We start from the raw sequence: 25909 nt of genomic DNA, 5'->3' as shown, positions 1-25909 counted from the left end.
GACTGGGAAAACTGAATAGTTTTGGAAAGAGCTGTGATACCTGGGCTAATGCTCAGAAAAGGGGAGGAGGTGAATATCAGTCCTCAACAACAGACAGAGCTCTTTTCCTGCATGTGCCAGTGGGTAAATTACTGTATGGTGAATGCTATTGCCAGTATGTCTGCTTCAACAAACAAGAAACAGATTTAAAAAATACTTAAACAGCAAATACCCATACAGATGTTGATTTTTTAGGTGCTCAGCAGTAGCTGAAGCTGCAGTTCTAAGATTTTATAATAGTGTATTTCAGAGTTTTTCTAGAGATCTCAAGGAAGATTTGCTTTTTTCTAACTAAAATTTAGATAAAACTCATGTTTCCCAAAAGTAATTGGCAAATATTTATGTGAGATTTTGCTTGTTATTTTATAACCCAGAATTTGGTTGGCTTTTGGTTTTATTGTTTTGGGGGTGTATTTGAGTTGTTTTTTGTTTGGGTTGGGTTGCTGTTTTATTTTTTTTGGGGGGGGGGGTTGGTTTTGCTTGTTTGTTTGTTTGGCTTTTGCTTTTTTTTTTTTTTGTTTGTTTGATTAGTTTTTGGAGGGTGTTGGGGTTTTTTGAGGGGAGCTGATTTTTTGGTTTTGGGTGGTTTTTTGGTGGTGGTGCTGTTGCTATTTTGTTTTAATTCTGTAGCAGGATAATTTATAAACTGAGGGAAGTAGCTGGTGATTTAACACTCACTCAATGAAATTAAGGAAAATAAAGAGATATCCAAACCTAGACACGTACCAATTTACTTACTAAGAAACTTTTCCAAATCAGAAGTGATATTCAGCTCCATTGCAGAACCTGAAACCACAGAGATATTAAGAAAAGCTATTGGTACAAGTAACTGTCAGCATACTCTCCCTTTTGGAATCTAATATTACTTCTATAGTGCTAGCAGATATATAATAATACAAAGCCACTACTTCAAGAAAGAAAGACCTGAAAAATAGAAGTCCTACAAAAGTCCTTTCTCAAATGGAGGGACAATTTTTATTATGTGATTTATCAAAAGATCTCAGGAACATGTTGAAATATGTGTTTAACCCTATGCAAGAAGATTATTATGGACTGAATAAGCATGCACATAGAGATCTAAAATAAAGAATGACACTAAAGAAACTACTGCTTGTTGCCATCCATGCTGAAGCAAAAGAATCCAATTAATTAAAAAGCAATGATGGATGTTTTTATTGATGCCTATATGAATATGAATTTAACCTTTTTGTAGACTGGTCTTAATTCCTTGGTATAACTTGATTAGAATTAATTTTAAAAAAGCAAAGTCATGATGATTTTAGTGGCAAGAACAATTTTGAGTGGTTTTTTACTTAAATAAAGTTTGGACCTATCTTCAGAAAAATATGATTACATATGTCTTTATCATCTCCTCACTCTCCAGCAGATAAAGACAAACAAATGTTTCTCATTAGAAACTAATCTGCAATTACTCTGGTCAGATAAGGAAACAGATAAAGAAAAGTATCAATGTTTGTATCTTGGATTTGTAAAAGATTAAGAGAAAAATACCAACTTCTTATATTCATTACTTAGAGACACATAACAGTATAAGGTCACTACTCTAAGAAAGATACCTCAAAATATTTAGATCTTACTGATGGATTTAGGTCAGCTCTTTTTTTGTCTTGACTCTTTGGAATGCTCCCAGTTTCCTTACTGATTGCACAAAATCTTGTGTTCAAGTTACTCAGGAACTTAAAATTTAAGTCCATGTGAAGTATCCCAAGAGCATGAAACCAAGGCTGAAAGTGTTTACATGGAAGAATGAAGGTTTTGCACTCTGCATATTTTTTTTCCAGTTAATGAAGTGTAGAAAATCACCATTAGATTATGGACAATTGTTCCAAGGAAAAAACTTAGCAAAGCATTTGGAAAAACCTAAGTAAGAAAACCATAAATAACATGTTCCGTAATAATCCTGCTGAAGTGTCACATAAAAATATATAGCTGATTTGCAGAAGACCACTGTAAGAGGTACTGATCAAGCTATTAATTTTTCTGTGTCACAAGTCTCATGTTAACTTAGAAAGAGGAAAAGCTGTGCAGAAACTCTTTAGCTACCCAAAACTGAGAAGTTAATTAACATGTCTGGTACAAGGATAGTGACTGCTCCTTTCATGACTTGGTCTCATGTCTCCAATTTGAACCACATAGATTCACACAGACTTAGCCTGAAGGTTTATGTAAGATTTACTGGGCTTTATTCCAAAACTGATGAAACACAATTCTGTCACCCTCTTGTAAATCATCTAACTACAATCCAAGTTGACTTTTTCTATCTTTAATATGTACTAATCACTTACAATTTTTTTTCCTGTGGTACAGGAAGGGTGATGTAATAAAAAAGCATTGCTAAGTACATTATTTAACCTAGAAATGCTGGCAATCAAGCTTCTGAAGGCTTGTAGTTTTGTGCTAGAAATGTTCAAGTTTCAGTGTTGGACAACCATATTCAGCAACAAGCTAGACTCCAGTCCAGCCTAGTTCCTAGGTATGACTGCAATTTACTAGAACATATCTAGTGAAGCAAATAATACTAGATAACTGACAAAGTTATGTATGTGCTTACATGTCCTCATGAAGCAAAATTGAGTGGAATAATGCTTGTGGCTTCCTGGGGGATACAGTTACTCTCATAAAGAAAAGAAATGCATTATAGAGAAGTTCTAATATAGCATGGGAAGAGTTCTTACCCCATAAGAGAAATTGGACCTTTTATTTTAACTAAGTGCAAATCTTTAAAACTGCTATTGAAAAAATGAAATTGTCAGTAAAGAAATAGCTCACCTCAGCAAGGAGAAGAGTGTCCTTTGCCCAGTTTTGAGGGAGATGAATGTTGTGAAGAACTTCATAAGTATTTGGGGTCTGCCTCACAAAGCCATTTCCATAATGTGAGAAATGGAGGACACAGGGAAACCACATAAGCAATAATATGAGGTATTTAATCCCAGTGGAGTCTGTGTGGCCTCAGTAAACAAAGGCCTCATTTCTCCCAAAACCTTAGCAGTCTGTAAGAGGGTGACTCTAGTAAAAATGGCTACCCTCATACATATGTAAACATTCTACTTTTTTTTTTCACTGTTGTATAGTAGATCTATATTAGAGCTGTAACCTTTATCATAAGTTTGAAATAAACAAAATAAATAAATCATCATTACTATCATAACAAAATTAATAAAAAAGTCATAAAACAATCAAAGCCATTTTTAAAGGGTAATATCTTAATCCTCTTTCTCCTCATTATTTTGGCATAAATTTTTCTGTTAGGAAATTCGCCAGCATCATAAAACGATATAAGAAGTCCTCATGTTACTTCATGTTAATAAAAAGAAAATAGTAGCTTTGATGATCTGTATTATTCAAACTTGTTTCAATGCAAAGTCATTACTTTCATTCCATCCTGGAAGGAATTTAGAACCAGCTGTCTTTAATCTGCTCTGCTGTTCTAGTCAATCACAGCTCTCCTGAGCAGCAGGGAAAGGAGGATTCAGGTGTTGACACTTGCTTCTGATTGCTGTGTGCTGATGAAGCACAGCTGCCCAGATGAGGAGAGAGTGCTTCTCCAAGCCTGAGCTTTTCATTTTGGCATCATCTCCACTGGTTAGTTTCTTGATTAATTCAAAAAAGGTTTTGTCATGTTTTTGTTTGTTTGTTTCTGGTAGTCTATACCTATGTAAAGATAGATTAATATCCACCTAAGGCTAGGTTAAATGATCACTTCTTTATATAAAATCTTGTTTTTGTTTGAGCTCAAGCATGGTAGTCACATTGGTGTATTTATATTTCCTGAAAACTAGCCTAATTTAGCAGGGCCTTTTGTCCCTGTGTTTAGCTAAAATTCACTTCCTTTTATATTACAGTGCTATGTAGCATAGAAGCTGTAGGAAGTAAGTAGAAGTGAAGCAAAGAATTTTAATAGCTATTTCTCTTTAAATGGGTTTCAGTACTGGCATTCTCATGTCTCTATAGAAGTAAAGGAATTGTAATGACAGAATCTCCTTTATTGTAATGGTTTAATATTTCAATACTCTAGCAAAAGAGTGAGATTAAAAGGCAACAAGTCAAAACTCTCCAGGAGAGAAATTATGGTGCCAGAAATGGTTGACATTTGTGCTAATTTTAAATTAAAATATGGCCAGAAAACATGGACTAAACTCTGGAGACAAAAAAAAAAACGTTTGGGCAGTATTTTCTTTTTTGCAAAAGGAACATGATTTGGTCCCTGGAAGAATATCAAATTGTACTTAATTTATATTAGACTGTTCTAAACCAGATGACTTAGTCATTAAATAATATTACTTAATGTTGTAAACTAATGTGGATAATATTTTTTATGCCAAAATTTCTGCTGGAATGAGTGGGAAAGGAGTTTAGAAAAGCTTACAAGGAATTAGTCCACAGGTTGTTAATGAACCACTTCCTCACACACACCCCTGCGTTTAGCACCTGATTTTTATTATCCTCTTTGGTAAAGCTCTTATTTGACTAGGAGTAAATCTTATGATGTACAATACTTTATTGAATACTTGTTTTCTTATTTACGTGCTTTGTTGACTTCATAGAACCTTTAGGTGGGGAAGTCAGGGAACATCATGAAATAGAAAAATCAAGGAAAAATAGCATTAAGATCACAAACAAGAAACATGTTTATGTTAAAAAGAAATATAATTCAGTATTTCTGAAGACATAAGGTTCAGTGATATTAAATAGATCAACAGGAGTAACTATGTTGTTATTTATACACTACAAGTTGCAAGAAAAATCAGTACAGCTCTGTTGTTATGACAAGTGCTCTGTTTTAATGTCTGCCCTATGTTTTCTCTTCCTAACCACCAAAATCACTCAAGCTTATTACCTTGCCTAGCTTCTTAGCCAGACAGCCCTTACTGAAAGTGCTTCACCTCAGTGGATGAGTCCTCCTATTTTCTTATGTCTAGCCCTACATAATTTACTGATGGAGGTTGTTCTTACAGAAATAGGACTTTACAAATGGAACCCAGTTTTAAATAGGTGCCATACAGAGACTGTGAAAGGAATTTTTTTTACTTGCCTTTTGATGGATTTTTAATTGGTGAATATATTTCTGGAATTAGGAGGGAGATAGAAAAAGATCAGGCTAATTTCTGGAACAGTGAAAAGTTATGATAATCCTTTGGGATTTGGTGACAGTCAAAAGGCAGGCAATCATACTACTTTGATACACTTTTTATTTAAAAAAAAAAATCAATAGGCATAGCAGATGTTTTCTAATGCAACTTGAGTGCCCCAATTAGTAGTAGGTAATGGGTTTGCTTTTTTTAAAGTGAGGAGTTGGATGGGTAAATGAAAGAAACTATATCTCAGCTGACAAACTGTAACTGAAGGAAAATGAATGGAGTAAGTGAAGAGAAAAAAATTAAATGAAATGAGATCTTCCTGTGAAAAGTGTTCTTTTATTCTTCTCAGAGTGGAAAAATGGTCATTAGAAAGGTGTTTATCTTGTTTGAGATTGTAGCATTGATAATTAGTGGTGATTCTAAAGTGTCTAATTTTGTATTAAGGAAGAGACATGGTTTCTGTTGCCTAAACCTTGAGAATAAGGAAATTATGTGTTTCTCACCTCCTAAATAAGTTTTCCGTTCAGTAGATTTAAAATATATTTTTAAATTCTGTTCCCTGTTTTTGATCCAATAAACCTTTAGCTGCTGTTTCAGGAGCTCTTTCAGCTCTAGAAAAACAGTTAAAAATATAGTCTGAATTTGGTTATTTATTAGTCTCCTGAGGGGAAGGACAAATCTTGTGACTTTTGCGTCTCAGGTACATGACCACAACTCTACGTATATTGATGTGCTTAATATGGCTGGAGCACACCTAAATGTTTGTTTACTGCCAGTCTTCTAACAGCCTGAATCACATACCAAACATTAAAACAGCAGGGAAAAAAAAGGAAAATTTTTACCCTAGCTCACTCTTTTTATTTTGAGCAAAGTGCCACTGAATCATGGGCAGTGGTCCTGTGACTTCATTCTCTGTATCCCTCTCAATATAGAGCACTGGATGTTGACATGTCTCTTCATTCCTTTAAGGTGTTTCTTAAAGAAACTGAATTGAAGGAGAAATTAATAAGAGATAATGCAACTTAAAGGGTGAAAATCATCATTCCAAAAGGAACCATCCCATTTCTCACTCTAACATCTATTGAAACATAACAGGGATATATATCCATGTTATTAGTTGGAGAAAAGTGAAGTAATTAGAGCTTCTGTGCCTTTCTTCTGGTGGAAGTGTGGGCTTCTAGTTGCCCCTTAAAACATTTTTTTGTTGTTGTTTTAGGCTCTGAATGCATAAACTAAGAGAAGGTATGGAACTCAGTGGCAACAAGAATTGGGCATACCCAAACAAACTTCCAGTCTAATTAGCATTTTTCTCCTCTTTCCACGTCATGTTTTAAGTATTTATTTATGCACATATTACAGAAAACAGTTAAACACTGAATTCATCTAAAGGAAAAATCACTCAAGCAAATTAGAGATTGACAATGGATGTATTTTCCTTTTCATCTACTGTGTAATATTTTTAATTTTAAAAAAAAATCTGAATTTAATATTTAGGCTGACTCATACCAGCTAAGTTCCTGAAATAGCAAAGCAGCATTATTATCTACAATTCTAAAACTAAGTTGGCATGCCATTGATCAGGCATTATTTAAAAGGCTTAAGCAGACTTCCCAGGGAGGCTCATTTCCATCCAAATCAAACCTATAGCGAGTGTAACCTCACCTTATTTGTAATGCCTGGTGGGACACGCAGGGCTCCTGTTGTTTATGAAGTATTGCAGTGTAAGTAATTTGCCTGCGTAAGAGATCTATAGCTTGAAGGTCAAAGGTCCTGATGGCCTGTGACCCAGAAACAAGAAATGTTTAGCCTTTCTGTGTACATAAAGTTTGGCCACTTCAAAACCTTTTGAATGTGCCTGTGCTGTGCCGTGCCCCTGCAGCTTTATGTGACTTTTCTCTCAACAGTATTTGTTTCAAAAATTCCTTTAAAAATAGTACCTTGCAGGAACTGCTTGGCCTCCCAGAGGGTGAATAAAAAATACATTCACTGCCACATTTGAGCTCTTGGGAGTGAATGATATACTTCCCTAAATATTTGTTGCCTTATGTTACTGTGAAAACAGTAGCTTAAATTGAGATTTCAAAGACAGTATTTATCTCCATGGTTTTAATTACCTGTGCGGCTTTGGTATGGTAGTTAGCCTTGCTGGTTTTTTCATCTCCTGTAAAATCTCAGTTTACAATAATGCATTATGTATAAATAACATGTTACCTACAAAAATAACTTAGTTTGGTCAATTTCAGGTATCTCTCAGATGAAGAAAGGATTTTTCCAAATGGTCTGGAATTTATCCCTGCAGCTGCCGGATCAGGCAAGCAAGGGAAGTTAATCCAAAAATATGATAAAAATTTGGACAAAACCAGGGATTTTACTGCAGCCTCTTTCCCAGTCTTGAGTGTGATCTCAGCAACATTTTAACTATTTTTATTTAAAATTAGATAACCATGGTGTGATGATCTCTCAAGGTTCTTGACAATGAGAGCCCTTCCTTGGGCTGAGTGTTTTCAAACCATTCCTTTTTTTGCTAGAGTACAGTTATGCCACTAGGAGGCCTGTTAGAAATAGGCTAAATCCATTTTGGGTAAAATAGTTCTGAAATGGTCAAACAAATATCCATAGGTCCCCAATTAGTAGATCTTTTCACTAATGAATGGAGGCTGGTAACAAAATAGGGCTTTAAAAGGGAAACCTGATTAATCTGTAGAGCAGGAAATTGTGGGTTAATAGCAAGAGCGAGGCTCTTTATTCAACAATTGTTCAGGATACAAATTATTTTCAGTGCTGAGTAGAAAAGTTCTCCCTGACATTAGCCCAGTAAAGAGCTCCTAGGCAGCTGTGCTGGTCTCTCCAGCTGTGTACAAGTGAAACAACAGGATGTGCAGTAGGCAGGTGATGGTGGAGTGCAATCAGGATAAGAGTTTACACATGAGAGCTTGTAGCAATTCTAGATTAAGTCACCCAGACTTGGTGTTAAATGGGTATTTTGCTGGGATAAAGTGTCTTTATTCCTCCAGTTACATGCTTATTTAGCTGATTTAAGGTATAAGCCAATTAAATTACTCATTTGACTTAAGTTTTTATGTAGGTTTAATCTCTGAGCTACTGCCTTCTCAAATTTTCTCAAGGTTCCTTTTTTTACCACAACCTTTTCTTATGGAAATAGTCACTAGAGAAAAACATATTTTGACTATTTAAGCTTTTAAATTTTCTTCTCAACGTTTGGGGCAAGAGTGGAGAGAAAAATCATCATTATTAAATTTGACTGTAAACAATTAACAGTAGAATATGTAAAGCAAATATGTTGAATTCTTGACTGCATCTTGTTATAAATTAGTTATTAATGGTTCACTTCCTTTTTGCTCCAGTTACCTCAAGCAAACATTAGAAAAAATATTCCAGTTAATTTCATTATTCTAATTATTTTTTTTGTCTAAAGCCCTGTGATTGGACAGATGTTTATGAAGTTAAACAACTACTTCAAATGGTGGGGTTGAATGTATTTTTTCATGGTGTTTTAAAAGTTCACTGTCCCCTTGCAGCTTTTTTTATGTCTGAGCTGGTTAAAGGTAGGCTGACAACAGAAAACTGGATGGACAGACAAACTAAGATACAGTTCTGTATGCAGTTTATAAATTATTCACATTGCTATTTCATTTGTTTTCAAGATATATTTAAGATATTTTGCTGAAAATAGGGACATAATATGCTTTTCTAACTCCATCTTTTTTGCATAGCATACCACATTTTGGCAGTGAATACTAATGTATCCTAACATAGAAAATGTAAGTTACTTAGGATAAACAGGTTTATTGTAATTCTGAGACAGACATGGCACTTCTGCCTTTACTGATTGTCACAGCTTAACTTTAATTTTTATAGCTGACAATGTTTTATCTCTTTTGTGCATGGATCTCAGTCCCTCATAGATTATAGGCAACTATTAATTTTCTTTGAAGGGATGGGGACTTACAGGTCAGTGCTGACTTTAAATTACCATTTATTTTTAAAGAAACTCAAGTAGTCAGCAGACCACATGGGCTGCTTTTCACTTTGGAAGATACCCATAATTGTAATGCTATTTGTCATTATAAGACTAGGAATATGACCTAAGTTCCCAAGCCCACATAGCAAATAAACACTCCATGTCTCTTGGGAGCAGTACTACCACTCCACTACTAACTTTGGCTCATTATACTGAGTTTGCTGAACATTTAGCCCTTTCAATGTACTGTGCATGTGATATATGAGAATGAGTGAGTGGGTGTTGCTTGCAAATGTCCTCTGTTCATCCATAATATAAACAGGCCATCCTTACTGGTCCCTAGGTAACCAGTTTCTGGCTCAGTGTTTAAGCTGCAGTCTCCTGGAAAGATTGTGTGTTGGACCTGGTTCTGTTTGTATTAGAAAATTATCTAGGTTTGTAGAAATTCTAATGATTTACTGTACATGAGTCTAGCATATATAACTTAATTTGAATGCCCTGATAACTCCTTTAGCCTATATATCATTGATGCTTAGGCAATAAATCATTCAAATCCTTGGGTTTGACCCCTAAAACATCTTTTCTTTGTCTTTTGGGGCTACAGCCAGTAAACTGAAGTTCATTAACTCATGGCCTAACAGTGTGGTACTTTGTTGCTTTTCCCTGAATGCCTTCTCCTTAATGTTGTTACCATCACTCTTAAAAATTTTTATTGATGATTCATATAGAGTAAATAGACTCACTATAATGATTTGAAAAATGTTTCTTCCCATTTTAAATTCTTATCTGAGGCTCCTAGCATTAGAAACCAGAAAATGAGAAGGGTGTGTGGGAGAGTCTGTGCTTCACCAACTGTAATTTTGTCATTATGCTTACTTGTATTGCACTTACCACCTCTTGCACTGAGGTTGTGATTTGTTTCTAGCTGTTCTGCCTTGTATCCAAATGATAAATTATCAATCTTAGCATAATGGAGCTTTCATCTTACACTTTCTTTTCCATTAGAACTTGAAAAAAAAATGGTCAGGCACTCGGTATAAACTAATTCCTATTTGGTTGGGATTTTTTGGTTTGGGTTTTATTTGGCATTTGCAGAAAGAGGACTTTCAAGGTGGATTTTAGGACTTCCCTCTTACACTAAGTTCTCAAGGTGTCTCCATCTTTGAAGTCTCTCTAGCTGATGTGTGTGATGTGTTCCAGCACGTATTACTGCCTGCAGAGTTGTGGCAGGCAACTTCAGAGTCTCAGAGTCTTGTCCACTCTTGTAGTCAGTCCTCTCTTCTACTCTGTTTGCTGCAGACCATGCACTATCCAGCTCTTGTAATGTTTATCAAACAAAAGCATTCTTTTCACCACAGACTCAGCCATGACAGTTGCTTTCCTCTCTTATGATTTCTGCATTGTCTTTTGTATTAGAGCTGTGCTTCACCCATTACAAAACAGTACCATAATTTCCTATACTGCTCTAGCACAGATAAATCTCTAAGTAGATGTTATCTTGAATATAATTTTGTAATGTTTCCTCATTTTTAGTAGGAGTGAACACCTCCTGTTTCTGTGCACCCCAGTCACCCCTTGAGCACCACGTTGCACCAGCAATCATCTCTGTAATTCAGGCATTCCTCTGGAACAACACTTAAGATGTGCAAGCAGAATGCAATACACAGTAATATGGGAATTACTACTTGAGCATTTTCATTCTATAGCAGCTGTTAGTTGCTCTTAAATGGTTTTATTAGAATAAATGAGTGGAAAAAAACTTCATGAATCTCAGCCATGACCACAGATATAATTTGTATCATAAAACATTTTGCATAGTGGTCAATGTGGCATAATATATGGTTCAACATATGTTGACATGTATTAGCAAATTATGTCAGAGTATTCCAAAAAGCTAATAGAGCCTCTTGACTCCTCTTCTTAATTATATTTCACTTCTATAAAGTTCACAGTTTTAGTATTCATTTCAGAACTCTTCTTGTTAGGTAGTACCTCAGAGGCACTTCAAATACAAACCAAGAAGTAGAAAAAAAAATTGCAAAAATGAGGCTTATGTCCTGCTTTTTTGGTTACTATTCACTTGCACAAATTAGCTAGAGAGTTCACCATTGCATATGGATCCATTTATGTCACTTGAACTGCACTCCTATGGATGTTCCATGCTGGGCAACTGAAAAGGAGAAGCAAGGAAGTGGAAGTACAGGAAACCACAACTGGTGGTTTGATAATTTGTATTACAAGAGCTCTTACTTGAAATGCACAGGACTTCTACAATGAACACAGTTAAAATTGTACTAGTATTTCAGACACCATATTACTTACAAATTTTGGTACTGTGAGCTTCAAGAGTAACACATATTTTCTGGTTTATAGGCTCTCTTTCCAAGTGTTTTTGATGCCAAAAAGTACAAATAAGTATGACATGGTCATACTTATATCTTCTGAGAAAAGGCTATAGGCCTTTCAGATCCTTGCTGCACATTTTGTATTTTGTGGGTTAGGAGAACAAGGTAATCTCATTAAAAAATGCACATAGTACTGATGTGTAAATACTCTGTTTTACTAGGAAACATTACAGGGATTTGGAAGAGGGAAAGCAATAAAATAGTTATTTTTATTTTCCAGATTTAAAGCTGATCAGTCCACCATAACACTATGTGTAAGAACTTGTTATCTTGAGTTTTGTAACCTAGAGCATTCATTCAAAATATCTAGTATTCAAAAATATCTATATCTAACTGGAGGACTTTTAGTATGGTTTGTTTCAATGAGTGCTGCTCTCACTGATTACAGATCAATTTCTTCTTATTATTAGTACTTGCTTTAGTTTGTTAGTTGTCCTTTATTTCTGCTACATTAAATGATGTCATTTCTACCATTGCTTTTTCATTTATTTTAAGCTTTCTGGAGCCAAATATCTGAAGTAAAGGCAATGTAAGGATTGCAACAAGACTCCATTTTAGTTGGTTTGTTAAGATTTTCTGCTCTTTAACTAACCCGAAATTCAAAGAGAAGATCACTTAAAAATATGAGTTTGTATAATAGAAAACTCAAACTGAAAACTGTAAATCTTTTGAGAGCTGGCAGCAGGAAACATCTTGACCACAACCCAACTGAATATTTTATCTCCTGTATGCACATCTTGTCCTATGAATGTAATTTTCCAGAAATGACCATCAGTTGAATGGCTGTGACAGATGTCACCGTCAGTTGCTCATTGGGCAAAACGGCCTCTGATACATGGACTGATACAACATCAGCAGCTCTTGCAGGAGATCACTGCTGCTGCAAGCCTTGGCTCACACAGGGCATTAATATAAACTACTCTCCAGTACCCAGGAAAAGGCTATGGGGTGCATGTGGGGTGACAGTAACAGGGTGCCTGATCTTATTCTAGCTGCAATAGCACTGGTAGTCCTTTTCAGGTGCTACAGTGTGTTGTTAAACCACTTCTTGTCCACAGAATGAAGGCCTAAAGCATTAGTGTGTCTTTGTTTCTGAAGAAGATTCTGGATGGTCTGTATGAGTCAGGTTGAAGTTTAGGAAGAACAAGTTATTGCAGCATCAGTATGCTGTCTTGGAAACACTAACACTACTGCTCACCAAGGGCGGGTTGTGTGATATTAGCAAACTGAGCACTATTTTTTCAAACATTGCTTGATTTCTACTTTAGATATTTAGTAAAGCATCCTTAACTTTAAAATTGAGTCATAGGCTTGGCACAAAAAGCTGTACGACTTGCAATATGAAAGCAAACATTTGTTTATTTAGATTCCTCTTCAGGAGCAAATTTTTTTAACTATATAGGGAATATTTCTTTGACTTAATGACTAGTAATAAGGGAAGAAACCAATGTTAAAAAATTATTAGGAATGTAATAAAGAAATTAAATAGAAAATACCACTGTGATTACTTTTATCTGCAACAAACATATGAGACCTGTATACAATTCTGTTTTACTCATTTCAGTTTAGAGAAGGATGACAAAAAGTATAAAACCATCATCTTCATGAGTAAAAAGCATACTGGCTAGGATCCTTCACAAAGAAAGAAAACGAAAGAATTTAGGGAAAGAAGCTTGCAAAATGAAGTGTAGAGGAAAGGTGGATAGGATTTATTTCAGTTCTGTCATAAGAATGAGAGGCATAAAATAAAACTAGTAGTATTCAGAGCAAACCAAGGAAGATGTTTCTTCATACAACTGATTGAGCTGCCACATGGTGTTATGGATAGTGAAAATCTACATGATCTCAAAGTATGACAGTTCAGATTCCTGGAAGAAAAATAAGAACTGTTACATAGAAAAATAGATAATGTTTCTGCTTAAGAAATTTTTAAGCTGCATCTTGCTGAGGTTTAGATAATATTCTGAGAAAGTATAGCTATGTTCTTGCTTTCATTTTCCTCAGCTTCCTGCTGCTGGTCACTGTAATGGTCGAGATAGGTCAGGGAGACCTTTTTGCCCCAATATTTCTGCTCAACATACAAGCTGCATCTATTCCAGAAATATTAATACCTCAGAAGAAAACAGAAAGTAGGAAAGCCTTTTGTATATTATGTCAGAGTTTACCTCTAGAAAAAAAGTCTTTCTTCCCTGAAAAAGAACCATTTCTGTGAGGATACAGCTTCTGAAAAAGGCCTTACGATTTTCATGTTTATTGCTTCTCAGTCACTTTTGGTTCAAAGAAGTTATTATCTCTCACTTAACCTAAATAAGCAATATCATCTGCAAAGACAATTATATGTTGATTTGATCACTTTTAAAATTACTAATGCATTGCATCAGAGAGAATTTTGCATCTTCTAAAAAATGTGTTTAAATGAAATCTTTCATGTCCTTAGTGGTCTCCTTTATTGATTTTTTTATATAATTTTCATAGTTACTCTGATTGGAAAACAATATATTTATATTCACTTTTTTTAAGTAGGAAATAAAAACAAAAATTCTAGTACTGTCTGTTACATATCAGCAAAATAATTAATCTAGTTTGATACATGCTGCCTAATCTAGTACTGTTATTATTCTAGTTTCTTCTATTGATTACTTATTCTACAGTTTTTTAAGTTAAAATACTGTGGAGGTAAAGAGAGGTAAAATAGCTGCTGTATTTATTTTTAATGAAGAAAGTAAAGATATTTTAATCTGTTAACTGCTTGGGCTTTTCTTTCTATTTTTTATTTTTTTTGCCTTTACTGAAATCACTCATTATTTATTTACAAGTTTATTAGATCTCTTTATTCTGATGAATGTGTTTGTTTGTTGGTATTTTTGGCATTTTCCCTAATTTTTAGCAGCCAGAAAGTTTGGGAGTTTTGTCCCAAATGCAAATTCCTTTCAAAGAATTCAATTTCAGAGTCACACATAAAAGTTCTTGGCTAGGATTGCATTTTCTTTGCAACACTAATTATACATTTCACAATTTTTCTCTGCCTGGTCAAAGCAGTGTCATTAAAATTACTTAATATGCAACCTTAAAACTAAATGTTCAATCTTATAAACTCCGGTACCTGCAGTTTATGGGCTGAGGTAGTACACTGTCCATTACCCCATAAAATAATAGACTCCCATCTTTCTCAATTTGTACTTATATTTTATGTGATACCAAGGAAAAGAAACTTGGTAATATGTGGTTTTGGTTTTTGGCTCATGCTCCATGGTGGTTTGCTGTGGGTTCCCAGTAGTCATCTTTAACTGTATTGTTGGAGCTTTGCAGAGGCTGGCAAGAATTCCCTGCTTCTGATGGACTTTTAAGGCTTTGCAAACCCTGCTAAATCACTTTTACAAATTTTTTATTCATACAAAGTTCAAGAAAGAATTATTAAATTTCTTTTAAAAGAAAAAAAATCTGATGCTTAGTATCTGAAGAGAAACATCCTGGTGTTTTAGCAAATTTCCCATATTGTATAGCACTTGTTTTTGCTATTCCTCTTCTTCAAAGTAGCAAAACGTTATTTTACATGTTTTATTTAAGGGAGGAGGAATATTTTGGTAGTTTTCTTGTTTTGCTTTCAGAACTAGGTATAAATATTTCCAGAGGCATAGAGTGGTATATGAGGTTTTTCCTGCTCCATCAGTTGTGATTAGAGGGGGGGAAATATAGAAAAAAAGTCCTTTTTTAACAAAGGGAAAACAGTTAAGCCCTCGCCCTCCACTTCTGAACATACACACCTGTAAGTTTCCACAGTTTAAGAAGAAGTATTCTTCTGGGAGCTGTTTGTTAAAATAGTACAAACTGTCAAGATTCTTGGCTTGTTTTCTTCTATTCAAAATAAGCACTCATTTTTAGAAGGAAAATGAAGCACTTTTGTAATGACAGAATCAGATTAGTGTCAGCCTCATCTTGTCCTTAACTTACATTTTCATTCCTATAGAATGAAGAAATAGAAAGATATGTTGCTGAGTATGCCAAGCTGGAAAAGGAACACTTCCCTTGCTTTCAATACAGGACTGAACATGATGGAGAATTAGTGATTGGTTTTGCAACACAAAACACCAGTGCTATGTTGCCATCAGTTTTGCCAAGATCAATGCATTTGTAAACCCAAAATGTCTCCAGATTTCTTCATCATGTTCTGCCTAAAGAGCAAAACACTAGGCATGAAGCTTTCCCACTGAGGATAGCGAAAAACTTTTTATTGATTTTTAGTAAATTTTGGATTTAATTACTATCAGAGTATTGTTTTCTGCCTCTTCTGCCTCATCCCCATCCCCCAGGCAAAAATTATATCCAAAGGCTCTAAATTATATCCAAAGTGCAACTTACAAACACTGGGAATTGAGTCAGATTTGCAGGCAAATACTTGGTAAATTTTTCTGCTAATTCAATACAACATAGTTGTTACTTCATTTTAAAACTTTGGTTTTTGTATCAAAAATAAAATCTTACTAAAGAGAAATGGGAAAAAATCACAGAAATGAAGATGGAAAATCTTTAGAGTGGGACAAAGCAATTGTCAGAGTTAAATATTGGATGCCAAAAGGGGCAAATACTTTTAAAATTCCATATTTGCAGGATCCTTACAGTTTTTCTGTAGGTAACCAATCTTAAGCAACATTTTGGCTACATGGTTTATTCATCTCATTTTAACCATTATGGTAGCATGCGTTTGACTGAGCAGCAGGATCTCTTTCATGTACAAAACACCAAGTATTAGTAAATTGCATTCCTGTCAATCTATTATTTAAACAAAAGCAAAAAGAACTTAAAGGCCCTAGGAAAAACTACTAAAGGATTGTGTTGTTTTCTGCCAAAACAGGATGATTACAAGTGTGGAAAGATATCATGCTGAAAATTTTTGATATGCAAATAGAAATAAATATTTTAATAAAATACTAATGTACTGTAAGAATGTTAGTGACATGCTTTCTACTTTCCATAGATGTCCTGTGGCCTTCTGCCTGATCTTTGGAAACAATAACTGTGACACTGATGTATTCAGTGCTATTGTGCCTGTTGTATTAGGAAAAAAAAAGACACTTCAGAATAAGATATTCTGCTTAAAACACATTTGGATGAACCTGGGGTAAATCTGCCTGGGAAAATGGGATTTAAGTGTCTAGAAAACAAGATTAGCCTTTTCCATTTGATCTTTGGTGAAATCACGTTGAACTGAGATGTTTTAGAGTTGACAGCTCCTAGTGAATTCGCTTTTTCTTCACATTACAGAATTGGAGAGCAGAGGCCACAGGCCCTGCTGCCCTTTTATTGTCTTATAGCTCTGTTGTGTCAATTCTCATGCAAGAACTTGTGCTGCACGTATTGAGTAGCTAAAGCTTCACTAATAGTATTTGACATTATAATAGATGTCTAGCCAAAATTATAGAAAAAGATTAGATGGATTCAAATCTCTGTGATTAATAGGATATGTTACTTCATGCCATTTTTTTCTTCTTTGAAATAAGAATGATTAATATATGATTAATAATGAATGTCATAATGTAATTCTAATTTTTGCAACTTCCTAGAATTGTTACCTCAAACAGGTGGCAAAAAAGATAAACACAACTACCTCTCATGTTTTAATAAAAGTCAAGCAGAAACCTCTGTAGTTAATAAAAGAGAGAAAGTTAAGTGCTACTTTATTTTCCTAATTATGTAATGCTGAAGGCTACATACATGGTACCATTTAAAAAAAAATCATGTGGCAGACGAGCAAGATTCATGAGAAAAAATATCAGTGGAAATATTATCTGTTCATTATTTTGTAAAAGACAATCAGCACTCTATATAGAAGATAAAAAGTACAGTGCCTCTTGCACATCTCTCATGTGGAAATCGTGCCTTGGTTGGTGCTCTCTTTCTAGCCTGCTGTTGATTCAGTTGAGCAGTTTGGATTTACTGCACAAGAAGCTTACGGTGAATAAATCTGGAATTTCTTCATCCCCAGGTAGGCATTTACCATTTGCAATAAGAATGCCTATAGAGAAATTAGACACAATTTTCTGAGTTTTAAATATTAGAGAAATCAAATGTTACACTCAGATAAACTAAATTTAGTAGCCCATAAAACATGATACTTGTGAAAATCAGACCACTTGTATGGAATGATTGATATTTAGCTATAGAAGAAAGAATACCTGAATACCTGGAACACAGTTGTCTCATTTCCATTTAATTCTTGTGACATGTGCAAAGGAAAGATAGAGCTGTTTAAATTGAAACCATAAACATGGTTCCAAAAGAAGGAATGGATCAACTTGTGGGTAGTTTTCACATCTGGTTTGCTAAAAAAGCCATCTCATAATAGATTTAGAATGCAGTGCAGCACACACACTGCAGTGATGTGTGAGTAAGGGAACTCTGAGGGCTTCATTAGTTTATGAAAATCTGAGACTCTTATTGAAACCATTTCATGACAGTCTTTGAAAACCTGATCTGGACATACAATCAGTCCTGCATAACTGGAAGAAGATCTCTTATGATCAGAACTATGGTTTGAATCAGATAGACATAGGTGTGCACTTTGTCTCAGGTATCTACACTTCTAATTCAGAAGGTAAAATGCTTCATGTTTCTCCCCTCCTCGAGCAGGGTTGGGGTTTTTTTGGGGGGTATTCTTGGGAGCAGAATTCTAAATCTAGTCTGGGAGAGAGGAAATGATGTTGGATTTTAATGCTTAATATTAGCTATGTTAGTCATCCATGATAAAATCAGAGATTTTCTGTGTGAGATTTTGTTAAATGGCTTTTTTTATCTACAATAAAATTGGACCTTTAAAATACCCACCTGCCCACATTTTTACATGGCAGAGTTAGTATGTTTTGTATATATAACGTGATACACATAGCAATTACAGGAATTAACATAAAAAACATAACAGTTCTACAGAAATATCTTCTAGTTCACTAAAAACAAACAAACAAAAAAACCAACAACAAAAACATTCAAAACAAAAAAAAAAAAAAAAGGAAATAAAAATCAAATAATGAAAGCAAGGTCATACAGAGTCCAGCAAGGCACTTCACTGTGTTACATTAAAATCCTCATAAAGTTATGATTATCAAAGAAAAAAGGGTAGAAAAATGGCATGCTCTTTCTAAAGGCAAAAAAACAATGAACCTCAAAATGTTATTTCTACTTGATAAAATAGTAACCTTTACTTGTTGAGCAATATCTGTTCACTTTGGCAACCAGAATACTTTGAATGCATTACTGCTGAAATACCAAAGGAGCCATGAAAGAGTCAGTTCCACCTATGTATAACAGATTATTCAGATCACCAAAACTGTTAGGAAGTTCGTCTCACAATGTAGACTTCCATAAGAGAGGTTCTTTAACTAGAAAGAGACAAATTGGTTTTTAGTTTCCAGAGTTTAAAAGATTGGCAGGAAAAAAATGTGGTGGCTGGGGAGATGTCAGGTTTTTCTGGGCCTAGGGGTACTGAATGAGAAGCTTTTGACTCCGTGAAGTTATTACTCTAGTTAGGGTTACTTTAAAAAGACTTTATAATCATCTGATGAAATGTAGGGTTTTTTCTTTTTGGGAAAAAAAAATGTACATTTTTTCTTTGCTTTCTGGAATCTTCTTAATCTGCTTTTTGATCTACCTTTACTTTTTAAGCTTTTTCCACATGTGTCTTAAATGCTATTTCCTTTGTTTAATCTGTCTACTTTCACACTTTGTAGATCACACAGTTTTTTTAATGGCATATTTCCCAACAGATGACTGCATCCCAAAACTCAATCAGAACATCAGATCATCTAGCAATATCCTATTTCTATATAGCTTGATTTTGACAGTCCAAACATCTCAGATAGAAATCAAAGTACTTTAATAAAAATCACTCCATAAGCAAGATGACAACATTAAGGACCTAACAAATTTTTAGTCTGACTTAATCAATTGCAATGTGAATTTTTTTTTCATTCACTCATTGGATAATTCTCCAGTAAAACCTATTGACATGTCTAATCACCTTTTGTCGTAGCTTTCAATTTTTGCTCAATAGAGAGCCAAAAAGATGAACAATACACCAATTTTAGTATGAAAGCATTATCAGTCAACAATCAAATACTCCCCTTATTTTATCAATTATGCCACTATAATGTTTGCTCCATTTTGATAATCAAATGGCCATGCTGGAGATTAAGTTCCTGTCCTGTCCCTCTTTCCACCTGTATTTATTTTGCATCCCCTTATGGCATTGGATCTCCCCAGGAACAGCTATTCTACTTTAGATTCTCAACATGAGACTTTTCTGTAACTTTAGCCATCTCAAAGTTAGCATATAGTCTTCTTCTGTCCCTAACAGAGAGAAATATTTTAGCACATGTCCTAAAGTGCCAAAGAAATGGAAAAACACTTCCTCTTTGGAAGAAGTCTGTTTTGTTTTTCATTGACTGTAATGAACCATCAGATGCTTGGCTTTAGACTGGAGCCTTAATTCTGGGATGACAGAAGGGAGATGAGGTCTTCTCCTATTTATTTTACACTTTCTGTTGTTCAGTTAGTTTTGATGAATATCTGCCCACACATGACTACTGTTGAAAACAATTGTAGTTCTCCATTTGGATTTCACATTCTTTGGGCAGAAAATGTTGGTATGATGCAAGAGGAATATCAAGGCAACAATGCCCTTGAGGCATCCTGGCATTTGCTTGGATTTGAGGATTTCTATGTATTCTAAAGGCTAGAACAAATACAGTTCAACTGATGACCTTAAGAAAATGTCAAGAAAGCAGAAACATTTTTTTTAATCTTTGCATGGTAAAAATTAGTAGAAATAGCCTGTAAATGTCTATTTAAAGATAAACTATCTTTTTAATGAAAGAAAGCATTTAAACATGCTTTGAAATGTCAAACTGACAGCTCTGTTTTGTTAAAAGCAAATGGTTTGGCTTTGCATCTTAGGAAGGGTGAAAAAAGGAGTTTGCTTATAAGGTCAAGTGTTCAAGCCAACCTGAAAAAATGAGTTGTATTATAATTACTCCCACTGCTGTGCAAGCATGAAGTTGACTGATGAAATGAGTCTTCTTAATTATGAACTTTGATATTGTATATTTAGGGTAAGCTTTTGAAAACTCATTGAGTTTGATCCCAGCTTTTTTTGACCTTGACTGAGAGTAGATTGGACTCAAAAAGTTGTTTTATTCCTACTGGCATGGAGCATTATAATTTAACAAGGGATTTGTTACACAGTTTTACTAAACAATAGGTCACACAATGTGCAAAAAAATCTTTTGAATCTACTGTACATCTGGACTTTGAAGTTCTGTTTTAAAAAAGGGAATCAAATCAAATGACTTTTCAAGATCTTCTATGAATATTAACAGCCTTGCTGTGCATACTTCTCTATCCATGAATACATCTCATTCTCATTTGAGTCTTACCCCTTTTGGCTTAGCTGATCAACATAGATGGAAAAGGGCAAGAAAAGGAATAGGGACTTAGAAAAAAAGACGTGATTTGAAAGAAGGCTATTGCAACATAAAAGGATATTATTACAATTAATTATGGCTCCTAATTCCCTCCAGTTGCCTTAAAGATTTTAGTGTAAAACTGTGGGCTATAGATATTAGCCTGTCAAATGAACAGTTTCAGAATTGTGTGGAAGCAAATATTTCTTTGGACTATTTTGATTTTTATGCAGTTTTATCAACTAGAATACTAGAACTCCATAGACCCACTAGTAAACACCTATTTTCATCCTAAAAGCTTAGAAACTTATTAGGAGTAACCCAAGAGCAAAAGGTGTGTGGTGAAGCTATCTGCAATGCCTTAGAAGCAGAAAAATGCTTTTAAACTATAACATAGCTTGTCTCATCTCTCTTGTGGCTGTCTTTGTAGTCTCAGTAGTAGCACCACATAGTTAGGGTTCCCTGAGCTTCACCAGGTTACCTTCCTAATATGGCCAGGTCCCAGGAAAAAAAAAATCCTGTCTTGTTTCTTCTCTTTGCATGTAGCTGAGCTCATGGACTTGGAGAGGTTGTCCTTGACTGTATACTAGTCCATAAACAGATTAAAGTAAGTTATCATCAGGTGGTCTGACAGTCCAACCTCAGCTCTGGGCAACTCAGAACCCAGCACCATACTGGCCTGTTCCTTCATCCCAGAGTCCTTCCATGGCATCGGTGCTGCTCCTGACTGGTCATATCTCAAGGGAGCAGAGAAATAGGGTGAAAGGATGACTCATAGACTTTACTCTATCCTGCTTAAGTGAGATATCTATGAATGGCCTTACAGTTACATAAAGGGTAACTTTTGACCACTCAGAATTATAAGGCAGAAAAAGTAAGCAAAGGTAACATCCGTGCATCTCTGAAAATTATTTTAATGTAATAATCCACAGTTTGGAACCTATAATTTTAATTTTTTTTGTAAAAAAAGATTTTCAATTTCGAGCTTTTAAAAGTATACATCCTTGTCTCTCTGCCTCCTCCTCCTCTCTCCAGATCAGTTGGTTACCATGGGAAGATGCCATCACTGCAGGGAGTCTTACTAAGAAGCTGAGGTTAGTTTTAGTTTTGAATACACTCAGGCTTATGTTCATTATCAATAGAGAAGATTAGGTTGAGTTCCACAGCTGGAATCTGCTCCTGAAAGTGGTCTGTTGATCTACCCTTTGCACTTAAGAATTTTATACTGGGACAGATTAGTTGAAGTGTCCCTGTGGAGTATAGCTGTAGGTTTGTGATGGGATAGGAATTCAAAAAATAGATTAGGCCCAGCATGCTACCTGCTTTTTAGATCAGTAGTAGCTGCTTGAATTCAAGTTAGAAAGAGATAAGCAAGCAGAAGGATGATGGATGTTCTCTACTTTGTGCCTGCTTTGCCCAGTGACGGTCTCATACCAGTTGCATCATTTGCCTAGTTTAGCCTGAAGTGTGGAACATCAAGACTCTGTTCAGAGACAGATTAACAGGTTGAGCTGAAAGTAGGAAGCAGTCAATAACTGGTCTAAGCATGTCTCTCATTGCATAAATTCTTTAATGATAATAGGGTAAACTAGCATGGCTTTCACTATATCACAGCGAACAAGGACCTCTGCCACTCAGTGTTAAGTGTGTAGGAAAATTAAATTTTCTGGCCAGACAGTGAAAGAGGGAATTATTTGGGGCCTCTGATGCAATCTCCATATCAGTGTACCTTTGTTCTTTAATTTGTTGTCACTGCTTTTTGTTTGTTTGTTTTCTATTAGCAGTTTTTGAAAAGTGAAAAGGTTAGGGATTGAATTTTGAAATCTTAGAGACGTTGGTTCCTCATCTTTCTAGGTCTGTGCTCAGGATGTATCCTGATGTCTAATAACAACAATAATGCTCTTGATTCAGCACAAAACATACAACATTTTGAAAGGAACACGTCATGATTTTTTGAGCAGAGAACAAAACCTTAGTAACCAAGTTAAGCATGCTGCAAATTCAAACTTAGTGATGGTAACTTGCTGCTGCAAAGTTGGTTTGCAGGTTTCTCATGTATCCAAAAAGCTGGTACATGGAGTTTGGTTTAGGTTTTATCTCTCTCTGACAGAATGATTAAATCTAGTTTCAATGAGGATGGCAGTGGCACCCTTTATTAATTTCATTGAAAATTATAAAGACTATTTTACAGATTTGATTTCCTGTGTACTTCCTTTCAACCCTTTTGGACTGACTTTTGGTGTAATAATGATGTGTAAAAATAAATATTTCTGTTATGACTAAGTATAGTGGTCTGAACATGAGACTGTAAGACAAGAACAAATTTACTTTGTGGTTTGGACCTGAATCAATGAGAAATGGATTGAGTTTCCCTCATATATAAGATATGTCCTATGGGCTTAGATAAACCATCTGTCTAGACTGTTTATCTATTTTTTTTTTTGTCTCCAACAGTTACAATTGAATATGCTACTTAAGAAGAGCACAGTGAGTGTCTGCTACTGCAGTCAATTTCCTTCATGCTTTTCCAGCATCTGTATTCATTGAATAAAGTATCCAACATTGGACTACTCCTCCCTTTCACCCCTCCAGCTCCCTTTTACTTAAAAATCATTTTATGGTCCTGATGTCCAGAACTATGTCTGATGCATTTTTAAACCTCACAGTTTAAACCTCTTGTAACAACAAATTCCAGACGTTCGCTACCTGGCGTATCAAGGAAAACAAAAGAAAAACCCAACAAACCCAAACCAGTATCCAATCCAAACCACAAATCTCTCTTTCATAATTTTCAAGTTTATCTCCAACTATTTTCAGCTGTGTGAAAAATGAAGTTGGACCTAAGAAAGAACCTTGGACTTTAATGTCCCTACATTTTGGTATTTATGGCTTCTGAATCAGTATGATGGGCTGAAGCAAACCCTGCAGTGTGGATCAGGAAGTCAGGAGGGAATTTCAACCTTTAAACTTTGCAATAGGTCAATAAAAACGCTTTTTCTGACCACAAGGAACCAATGGCAGCACAGGGGAAATACACCTCTACTTTGTTATATGTAAAGATGGGACCTAGGGAGCAAGGACAGCAAAGACAGATAGACTTAAAATTGGAAGTAATTATCATGAAGTACAAAAATTATTAGAAAAAAATAGGAGGTAGTTCCCTTTCTATTGAGAAATGAGAGTGTTCCAACGTGGGAAGAGTCAGATCTACAACTACAGGAAAGGGAACATCTGGCTAGATAGAAAATCCTTAAAAAGCATACAAGAATTACATTCTATTGCAAGCTTAAAATGAATCTGCCTAAAAAGCAAATACCACATGGGAATGTACATGGGTACAGAAGAATGGGTTGGGGTGTTTTGTTCTGCCCAACACAGTCAGTTTTGAAGTACCTTCTTTCAGTGTTGAGCATCAGCTTTCAGTGAACCCCTGGATAAATGTCATCCAAATGACAGTTATAAGCGTAACTTCAGAAACTAAAAATTTATCAGGACTTTGAAAACACTGATCTTCTTTACCTTAAAACTAGAAGATTAATTAAGGAAGGCTAAGTGTTCAAATCTGTAAAAGGCTATTTTAAATAGGAGAAAATAATTGACTTTTATAAATAAAACCTCTTAAGAAAAAATGAGGATCATTAAAATGATGCATTTATACTACTCTGGGTTTGGAAGTGAACTGGTCTCAATAATGTTTGACAATATCTTTAAGGTTTTAATAATTCAGCATTTTACATTTGTAGGGTTTAGCATATTCCTAATTTCTAGGATAGGCAAAATATTGAACAGAATGTTAGAAGCACTGAAGAAAAAGAGAAGGAATGCAGCAGATACCCAAGTGAAGAGGAGGTATACAGGAGCAAAATCAGGGGAAACTACATCTCTTTAAAGAAACAATTATTTCTGTTGAATTGATTTGGTACCGTCTTGCCCTGTTATACTACCAAATTTTGTAAGTATAAATGGGAAGAAAAAAATTTTGAAAAAGCTATCTCATAGCTTATCACTTGGAAAACTACTGCAGGAAGGTATGTATCAAGCTAAGTGTTTGTATGTTTAGTGGTCATGTGCTGTTAGCTCCTAATATTTTTGTTGAATCTAAGATTGTTTATTTAGTGACATGGCTTCGACTATACACAGTTTAGATTGTGCACAGCTTTCAGTTAAGAGGCAGCATAAATTTGCAATCAGTCATTTTATTGTTTATAGTCAGAGGTTATAACAATGAACATCATCAGTCTACAGGATGTTAAATTAATGTTCTATGGAGACTTGATGTTGTGTGAGACCTTACATCACAAGAGGGAAGAAAAACTATGGTAAAGAGAAAAATCATAATGTAAGTCAGCTGAATAAAATGTGTGCTAAGGCTTTCTCCATTCTAAGCTTTAGAGATATGTAATTTGCTTTGGTTAATTCAAACACTTTTCTTGAGATGCAGCCTGGTGCTGTCCATTTTTGCATCATACTACCCCTTCATAGCAAGGGTTGGAAGGGTTTTACACTATTGCAGTCATTTAGTCTGTAACACAGAGAAATTCTAATGTTAGATGCCAATGGTTTTGATTTTAACAGTTTAAAAAGGGAATCCCTGAGAACAAAGAAATCCCAATAATCCTGTAATCCTTGAATATCAACTGCTGTCAAAAAGCTGAATTCTAAGGATTCTTGTCTTGTTAATTAATTTTCAAAAGGGACCAATTTTTATACTAAACAAAAGACAAATTTCTAGATAACAAAGTGCAGGCTGCTAGGTCAAGCATTGCAGAAAATGATCTTGCAGCAACGATGTCTTTCTCATTGAACTGAAGTTATTTGTCCCGGCAATAATGCAAATTAATGGATAAAATGACATTTCAGGAGTCCTGGCTGGAAGTTTGGTGTAGAACAGTTTCCCATGGGGTTTTTCAAGAGAGGATGTCTGATCAAAGC

Source organism: Agelaius tricolor, unplaced genomic scaffold, assembly GCF_023055355.1.
Source record: "Agelaius tricolor isolate 1412-34295 unplaced genomic scaffold, bAgeTri1.0.p SCAF_8, whole genome shotgun sequence".
NCBI classification, from domain to species: domain Eukaryota; kingdom Metazoa; phylum Chordata; class Aves; order Passeriformes; family Icteridae; genus Agelaius; species Agelaius tricolor.
The sequence above is the reverse complement of the archived record's forward strand: the minus strand, read 5'-3'. Positions refer to the sequence as shown.